Raw genomic sequence first — 8,887 nt, forward strand, 5'->3', positions numbered from 1 at the left:
TCATGTTTGCCAAAGGCTGGAAGAAAATTGAGCCAAGAGCTGGAAGCCAGAAGTTCCCCATGCCTGCCCTACACATCCAGGCTCTGAGTTTTTACTTTTTCTACTATATTGCGATGCAAGTTAACTTTGCTTCTCTGTTCTCTGTCACTGAGAAATACCATGTCTCCATGGCAATAGGAATGCATTTACCTTCACCAAACCTGCTCAAATCCTTTCTGAAGAGGACGTAGCAGGAGTTGCCTTTCCGATGGTGGAGGTTCAGAGTACAACCTGCAGCCACAGAGAAACGTTGCTTGTTCCTGAAATGCAGACACACCTCCAATCCAGAAGACAAGTCATCTCGTGGAGGAAGTGGTAGCTGTAAAAATTCAAATGGAAAAGGCACAGGCAAGAAACAAATTTTTTGAAAAGTTTGCCTTAAGTTTGGCACAGAATTTGGGACCATTGCTTTGGCAATTAGTGACTCTCAGAGGGGAACAGAAGCCTCCGGGATGGGTGAGGTGGCTCATGGAAAACAAGTGTGTGCAGGGCGGAGAGGAGAGGACCAGGACAGAAGGCAAGGAGTTAGGGGCGGGGGAGGGGGGGTGCTGTTCTGGGTCTGTTCCTAACAGGCATGCTTTTTCCAGTCTTTTCATGACCTCATAAACCTTCACTTGGGCTGGTGGAGTGTTGCATTTCTTCATTTAGTCATTGAATCATCCATTCCTCACTTACTCACCTGCTCATTCATTCAGAAAGTCTTTATTCCACACCTACCATGTACCAAATATTGTATTTGGCACCAGTTCACTCAGATGAATAGGGCATGGGCCCTGCCCACCAGGGCTCAGAGCCTGGGTTGAAGAGGTGGGTGACTAAACAGGCAAATGCAATTCAATATAGTACGTGCCTCTTTGGAGTAAGCATGGATGTGGTGGGAGCACAGCAGAGAGGCAGCGAAGCCCACCTCGGGGAGGAGGCACAGTGGGCTTTTGAAAGGAGGGTCTGCCTGAAGGCTGCTGAAAGGTGTGGTGTTATTTTTTATGTTTTGCTTTTTTGTAAGAGACAGGATCTCATTGTATTGCCCAGGCTGGAGTGCAGTGACTATTCACAGGCGTGATCATGGCTCACTGCAGCCTCAAACTCCTGGCCTCAAGTGATCCTCTTGCTTCAGTCGAGTGGCTGGGACTCTGGTGAGTGCAGTGCTATTTAGTGGGTAAAGAGGGGGAGAGGAAAGAGTCAAAGGGTATTCTAGGTTCGGGGGCAGCTTTTACAATGACTCAGAGACAAAGAAGAACATGTAGGGCTTGGAAGTCTGTAAGCGGTTCAAACAGCTCAGCTGATGAACTGACCCCACACACATCATGGTGGGCTTCACTGAAGCATTTATTGGGCAGCTCCTGGAAGAAATCAGCTTGCTTGAGCAAAACACATGAAATGTGTTTGGCTTGATCATATTTAACCCCAGGTGGCTGGGTTAAATGTAATTGTTCATCCTTTGGAAGGAATGCAAAGACTTTGGGGTTTTGCTTGTTTTTGAGATGGGTTTTGCTCTGTCATCAGGCCAGAGTGCATTGGAGTAATCATAGCCTCCAACTTTTGGCTCAAGTCATACTCCTGCCTCAGCCTCTTGAGTAGCTGGGACTACAGATAGGTGCCACCATGCCCACCTAATTTTTTAAAATTATTTTTTGTAGAGGTGAAGTCTTGCTTTGTTGCCCACACTGGTCTCAAACTCCTGGGCTCAAGTGATCCTTCTACTTAGGTATCCCAAAGAGCTGGGATCACAGGCATGAGCCACTGCACCTGACCACACAAAGATTTTTGAACCAAGAAGAAACCTGGAGAAATTATGCAGCAGTGGGCAAGGTGGGTAGCCCAGTGAAAAGACTGAAGAGACCCTCAAGAGAATCTGGTAGCCATCAGAGTCAGAGGCATTTAGAATGGCACAAACACAGTGGGAAGGGAAGTGGTGATTCTATCAGGCACCAGGAGAAACATGATAGACAGGTTACCCCATGTCATTCTCACAATAACCTAATGGATGTCGGTGTTATTAAACCCACTTTACAGATGAGGCACCAGAGGTCTGGAGTTTACCGAAGCCACTTGCTCTGAAGCATTTTGAAAAGTTTGTCCTGGTTTTCGTGACTTGAGCAGAGACCCAGCTGCCTCATCACACCACCGGGTTTCTCAGAAGGAGGATCCATGGCGGACGAGACGGTGTCTGGTCAGAGGCTAGTGGCACAGGAGGGGCATGGGCCAGAACTGCTCCCATGAGCTGGAAGATGTGACAAGTACTAGTGTCAATATCAAGAGCAGGGAGGTTGGGAGTGGTTGTGGATTTTAGCAGATACATCCACTCCTTCATTCATTCTATTTATTCAATAAAAGGTTCTGCTGAAGACTCAGCAGCAAAAACAAACAAGCAAACAAAAGACACAAGGATTTGTGCCTTCATGGAACTTACATTCTAGTGGAGGGCGGGCAGAAGATGAGCAAGACGGTCAGTCTCCTCTATAGTAGTTTAGACGGGGATAAGTGGTAAGGTGAGAAATGAAGGAAGGGATTTTTTTTTTTTTTTTAATTTCAAGATGGTTGCAGTTTTAGATGGAGTGACCAAGAAAGTGGCATTCAAGTAAAGACCTGAAGCAAGTGAGGGAGTGAGTTGTGAAGACATCTGGTGGGGAAAGCATTTTTGGGTGAGAGAATCACATGTCCAAGGGCCTGGAGATGAGAGAACGAGCATGGAGCCCAGGTGGCTGTAGCAGAGCTTAACAGGGCTCGCTAGGAAGACAAGAGGCCAGAGTTAACACAGGGCTAACACAGAGTTAACACAGGGCTAGACCACTTGAGGCCTTGAAGGCCGTTGTAAGGACTTGAGGTTCCCCTCTAGGTAGGATTGGAAGTCTTTCGAAGGCTTTGAGCAGAGATTGCCCTCTGACTTTCATGTTAACAATATGGGTCTGATGTCTGTGTTGAGAATCCAAGGTCCAAGTGGGACAAGGGCAGAGCAGGAAGGTGAAGCGTGAAGCCCGTGCAATAAGCCAGGTGAGAGACGATGAGGGCTTGGACCAGGTGGGAATGGGGGAGGGGTGAGAAGTGGTCAGGTCCCGATGTATTTGGAGAGAGGAGCAGCAGGATCAGCTGACAGATTGGATGTGGGGTGTGAGAGAGAGAAGTCAAGGATGACTTCAAGGTTTTGGCCTGAGGAACTGGAAATGCCTTTCACTGAGGGGGAAATAAAGAAATAAGCAGGTTTGGGAAGAAAATGAGGACCTCAGGTTTTATTCTGTTAAGCTTGAGGCAGAAATGTAGGAGGAGCATGAAGAAAGGACAGTTCCACAGAGGCCAACGGCGGGAGGAATGGATCAGATGCCACGGAAAGGTCAGGGAGACGTGCGTGGAGGGAAGGTCATTGGACTTGGCAGGCAAAATGGTCATGAGCTCACAGAAGAGGCACATGGTGTGCTTTGTGAATTTCTCCCTAGTCCCACACTCTCCTTCATTAAGCACAGGATTCTTTTGGCCAGTTTCTTCTTTCTATTCCCCTCCCCAGCTCTTTTCAGACCAGGGCTGGCCTGTACCCATCCACTCCTCCAATGCTGGCTTCAAAGCCTGTTTAATTTAATGGTCACTCCAGGGATCTCTTGGAAACCTATGGGAGGGTGCCCTGTCCCTCATATGGTATTTTTATGTTCATTTTTATGGGGCATTTATTTTTCCTGCTAAAAATATCTCATGCCTTTCTGGGGGCAGGGGAGGGGGGAAGTGGAGCGGAAAAATTATTTCAGCATCTCGCTTACAAATCTGCTCGGTGGAGCTGGAGTCTGTGGGTTGAGCATTGGTTTTCCATGCCCATTTCTGGATGTGCTCGCTAAGATATTCCAGCCCAGGCCCTTCCTGTTTCAGTGAAAGGAAAGCAGTGAGGTCCCACCCACTCGTCTTAGAAGCTCCCTCCGGATGGCCTGGCCAGTTTCCATTCCAGTAGATGGCACGAAACTGAGTTCATGAAGTACAGAAAGTCTGAACATCTGTTTCTACGGGTCTACATGATGTCATTTGTCCTGAAACACCCCCAGCCCCTCACACAGAGACAGTCCAGATTCACTTGGAGAACACACACACACACACACGCACACACACACGCAGCAGAAGGGGAATTCCTACTGAGGTAATGATCTGAGTGTGGAGGGGCTCCCAATTTGGCCTTTATGAATGGACTGATTGAGCTAGGTAGACAGAAAGGGGTAATCTCCCCCTCACGGCTTCCCTAACGCCGTCCTTTGAAAAAAGAAAATAAACTGCGCAAAGAAAATTTAATCACTGTGTGAAATGGGGCTGAGGATTAGGATTTCCACGGGTCCAAGAGCAATCAAGTCATTACCATTGAGTAGATTCAAGGTTGACTTCAGGGTGGCTCAATTCATGTATCACAGAATATTTGAACAACTATCTAAAGAAAAAGTTGGCCGGGTGTGGTGGCTCATGCCTGTAATCCCAGCACTTTGGGAGGCTGAGGCAGGTGGATAACGTGGTCAGGAGATCGAGACTATCTTGGCTAACACAGTGAAACCCTGTCTCTACTAAAAATACAAAAAATTAGCCGGACATGGTGGCGGGCGCCTGTATACCCAGCTAGCTACTCGGGAGGCTGAGGCAGGAGAATGGCATGAACCTGGGAGGCGGAGCTTGCAGTGAGCGGAGATCGCACCACTGCACTCCAGCCTGGGCAACAGAGCCAGACTCCGTCTCAAAAAAAAAAAAAAAAAGAAAAGAAAAGAAAGAAAAAAGAAAAGGTCACTGTGCCCCAGCCTGAGCTGGGTTGACAGTTTGCTTCTGAAGGGCAAAAGTAAGACAATAATGTCCCAGCTGTAGAAGGAGGTGGGGGAGCAAGGAGAGAAGACGAGCAGAGTAGAGACACCTTTAAATAACTGAGAGGGAAGGGCTCTCTTCTAGGCTTCACTGTGCGCAGCCTCCAGGGGGTCCTCTGAAGCACTTCTTCAGCACCGTGACCTCCTCTGGGTCTGGGAACCAGGGCTAAGGCCATGCTGATCAATTCTGGCTTGCGGAAGGGTGAGAAAGAGACAGTTTGTGAATAACATTTAGCACCCCAAATCAGGTGGGCGGCTTGAAAGCTCGAACTCAGGGAAGGGCCAGGATACAAGGAAGTGGTAGAAAGGAGAGGTGGGATTGAGGTGGGTTTTGCCAACTTGGAACACTAGAATATTTATTTATTTATTTATAGACACAGGGTCTCGCTCTGTCACCCAGGCTGGAGTTTAGTGGTGCAATCATAGCTCACTGCATCCTCGAACTCCAAGCCTCAGCCTCCTGAGTGATCCTCTAGCCTCAGCCTCCTGAGTAACTAGGAATACAGGCATGCACCACCACACTTGGCTAATTGGAGCACTAGAATCTTGTTGGCGTAGCACATGGGCTCCTCTTGGTGGAAAAAAAAAATGTCCACATCAATATCTGGAGGAAGGTTTAAGAAGATAGCAAAGGATTTGTTCAGGCTTGAACCTATGCTTATGAGTGAGAACTTTATAGTGTTACTGTATGGATAACATGAGTTAATTGTATACACCTGTGCAAGAAACAGTCACCATGGCTGCCTGAGACTTCTGTCCTTAGAAAGGTCTGTTTGCAAAGTTGGCCCCTGGCAGGCATCCAGGAGTTTGGCCAGTGAATAATTCCCTACATTGATGGAAAACTTCCATCAGTGATAAGGGTGGCTCAGTAGACTTACACCGTTTGTACAAACAAAATGGTTTGTGCTGAACGCCTGCCTTCCTTCTGAGAGCCTGGAGTTTTGTTACATGCTAGGCAGCAGGTGCCTGCATGACAAAACCCCAATATAAAATCTTAAGCACTGAGTCTCTAATGAGCTGCCCTGACAGACAATACTTCACACGTGTAGCTAGAATTTGTTGCTAGAGGACTTAAGTGCGTCCTGTGTGAATTCACTGGGAGCAGACTCTTGGGAGCTTGCACCTGGCTTTCTCTAGATTTCTCCCCATGTGCCTGTTCCCTTTGCTCATGAACAATTGCTTTGTATCCTTTTGCTGTAATCAATCTTAGCTGTGAGCATGGCTATATGTGGAATCCTGTGAGTTCTCTTAGCAAATCACTGAGCCTGGTGGCGGCCTTGGGGATCCTTGATGCAACTAAATCACCCATACTCTAGGGCAGAGTTCTAAAGTTAATGACCTGATTCCTGTTTACTAAAGAATTTGTAAAAAGGCTTTAACCAGGTGGGGTGAAAAGGGGTGTTGATTTCAGTCTGGATAATTCTGTTGACCTTGTACTTGGTGCTCTTGTCCCATGCCCCATCTCATGAAGCAATCGCAGGACCCTCGCTCCTGGGTGCACACTATTCTCAGTCTCAACCTACCTATCATGGAAGCAGAGGCAGAGCAGAGACAAGACAAGAGTGTATGGATCTATCAGTGGTAGAGGCTGGGGACTGCATGGGTGTTTGCATATCCCCTCCTAAGCCAGTGGGCGGGTAATTGAACAGCTGGCCTCTGCTACAGTTCAGGACTGACTCCCTTAGCAAGGCTTTCTTAAGTGTGCCTTTCTGCTTGAGCTCTTTCTAGATTCCAAGCAGACATAGTTCTACTTGGTTTCGATGGAGTCTTTCTTTAGCTATGCTAATATAATCAATTAACTAACACAGAGCTTTGCTCTGGCCTGTGAGCCTCCACTTCTGTAAGGTCTGTAACCTGCTGTGTTAATTGTGCTCTCAAGGCAACTTGATCCACATCCTGGGGGCACTCCTCACTTGTGGTCCCTTCCCCAAGCTGCAATTACCACCTTGTATGCAGAATTGCTTTGAAGCGTGGTATTCTTTCTGGACCATCCCATAGAGAAAAGCAAGATTTTAGCTTGCATGTGCTGTCCAGGGTCTTAGAAATCAACCTGCTATGTACCCAGTTCTAGGTTCCCAGACAGCCACTGTAATGTGAAGGCTTCCTGGCAGGGTGGGTCTGTTTCTTCACCCTCACCCCCTTCTGTGGACATAGCAGACGTCAGTGGGGAGATGAGAAGAAGGCAGAGGAGTTGCGCTAAGAGGAGGACATTCTTGAAAATATGAAAGATTTGATTATCTTATAGAACTTTAACTTTTAGAGCTGATTTTCTAAATTTCCTCCTCTACCTTCCTGTGTCTGCAGCCCCCATTTACTCATCTTTAGATGAAAGCAGAACATGGTTCTGACAGCCCCCATAGAAGGCCAAAGAAATGTGAGACTCCTGAGTGGGGAGCTAAGGGGAGTGAGGGAGCAGGAGTATCCAGGTGAGCACAGGAAGTGGTGAGGGTAGGAAAGAAAGAGTGTCCATGGGTGACGCAGCTCCTGGGGGACAAGGAAAGGGTATGTGAAATTCCAAGGACTTTTCAGAACAAAGTATTATCACCCCACTGTGCAGTGGAGATAGATCAAGGGACTCCTTAATGCTTGTTGGCCCAATGTGGGCCTTTGTGGGTTGTTATAAGTAGCTTCAAGTCCAAAGTGAGAAACTAGTCAACATACTCTCCTGCCTCTGTGTGATTGATAGGCAGAGAGTAAGACTCTTGAGTAATGTACTGACCATTCTTCCAACATTACAAGCATCGCAGGAAAATCCCACAATTCCCACTGCAGGAAGTGCTAGATCACCAGAGGAATATACTAAAACTCCAGACTTCCAAGATGGAAGTCTCCACTCATTATTAATTTCAAAAGTCTTTTTATCAAATTCTTTGAAACAAATGAAAACAATATTCCAAAATCTCTGGCATGAGGCAAAAGCAGTGTTAAGAGGAAAATTTATAGCACTGAATGCCTACGTCAAGAAAATAGAAAGATCTCAAGTTAGTGATCTAACATTACATTACACATAAAGGAATTAGAAAAACAAAGAACAAGCTAATCTCAAAACTAGCAGAAGAAAAGAAATAACTAAAATAGAACAGAACTAAACAAAATTAAGACCCCTCCCAAAACATACAAAGGATCCACAAAATGAAGAGTTGTTTTTTTGAAAGGATAAACAAGATTGACAGACCACTAGCTAGACTGACAAAAAAGAAAGAAGAGAGAAAGAGAGAAAGAGAGGAAGGAAGGAAGGAAGGAAGGAAGGAAGGAAGGAAGGAAGGAAGGAAGGAAGGAAGGAAGGAAGGAAGGATCCAAATGAGCACAATCAGAAATGACAAAGGTGACGTTACAACTGATCCCACAGAAATACTAAAGATCCTGAGAGACTATTATGAATGCCTCTATGCACACAAACTAGAAAACCTAGAGAAAATGGATAAATTCCTGGAAGCACACAACCTGCCAAGATTGAATCAGGAAGAAAATGAAACTCTGAACAGACCATTAATATGTTCTGAAATTGAATCGGTAATAAAAAACCTATCAACCCATAAAAGTACTGGGCTAGATTGATTCATAGCCATATTCTACCAGACATACAAAGAAAAACTGGTACCATCCTACTGAAACTATCCCGAAAGACTGAGGAGGAAGGATTCTTCCCTAACTCATTTTAGGAAACCAGTATTATCCTGATACCAAAATCCGACAGACACAGTGAAAAAAAAAAAAAAAACTACAGGCCAATATCCCTGATGAACATAGACATGAAAATCCTCAACAAAATCCTAGAAAACCAAGGCCAGCAGCACATCAAAAATTAATTCACCACAATCTGTGAGCTTTATTCCTGGGATACAAAGTTGGTTCAGCATACAGAAATCAATAAATGGATTCACTACCTAAGCAGAATTAACAAAAACCATGTGACTATTTCAATAGATGTAGAAAAAGCTTTAAACAAAACCCAACATCCTTTCGTGATAAAAACCCTTGACAAACTAGGAATCGAAGGAACATATCTAAAAATAATAAGAGCCATTTATGAT

The 8,887-nt window shown here is 45.8% G+C and overlaps 1 long non-coding RNA gene across 1 annotated transcript; it reads left to right on the forward strand.

Moving 5' to 3' along the window:
• The first annotated feature begins 621 nt into the window (after window positions 1-621).
• Window positions 622-7,928, forward strand: LOC106999229 (uncharacterized). Its single transcript, XR_003731304.2, has 2 exons — window positions 622-1,172; window positions 2,053-7,928. It is a non-coding gene; the product is annotated as an uncharacterized LOC106999229 (long non-coding RNA).
• Window positions 7,929-8,887: the final 959 nt, after the last annotated feature.

Source organism: Macaca mulatta, chromosome 7 (assembly GCF_049350105.2).
Source record: "Macaca mulatta isolate MMU2019108-1 chromosome 7, T2T-MMU8v2.0, whole genome shotgun sequence".
NCBI classification, from domain to species: domain Eukaryota; kingdom Metazoa; phylum Chordata; class Mammalia; order Primates; family Cercopithecidae; genus Macaca; species Macaca mulatta.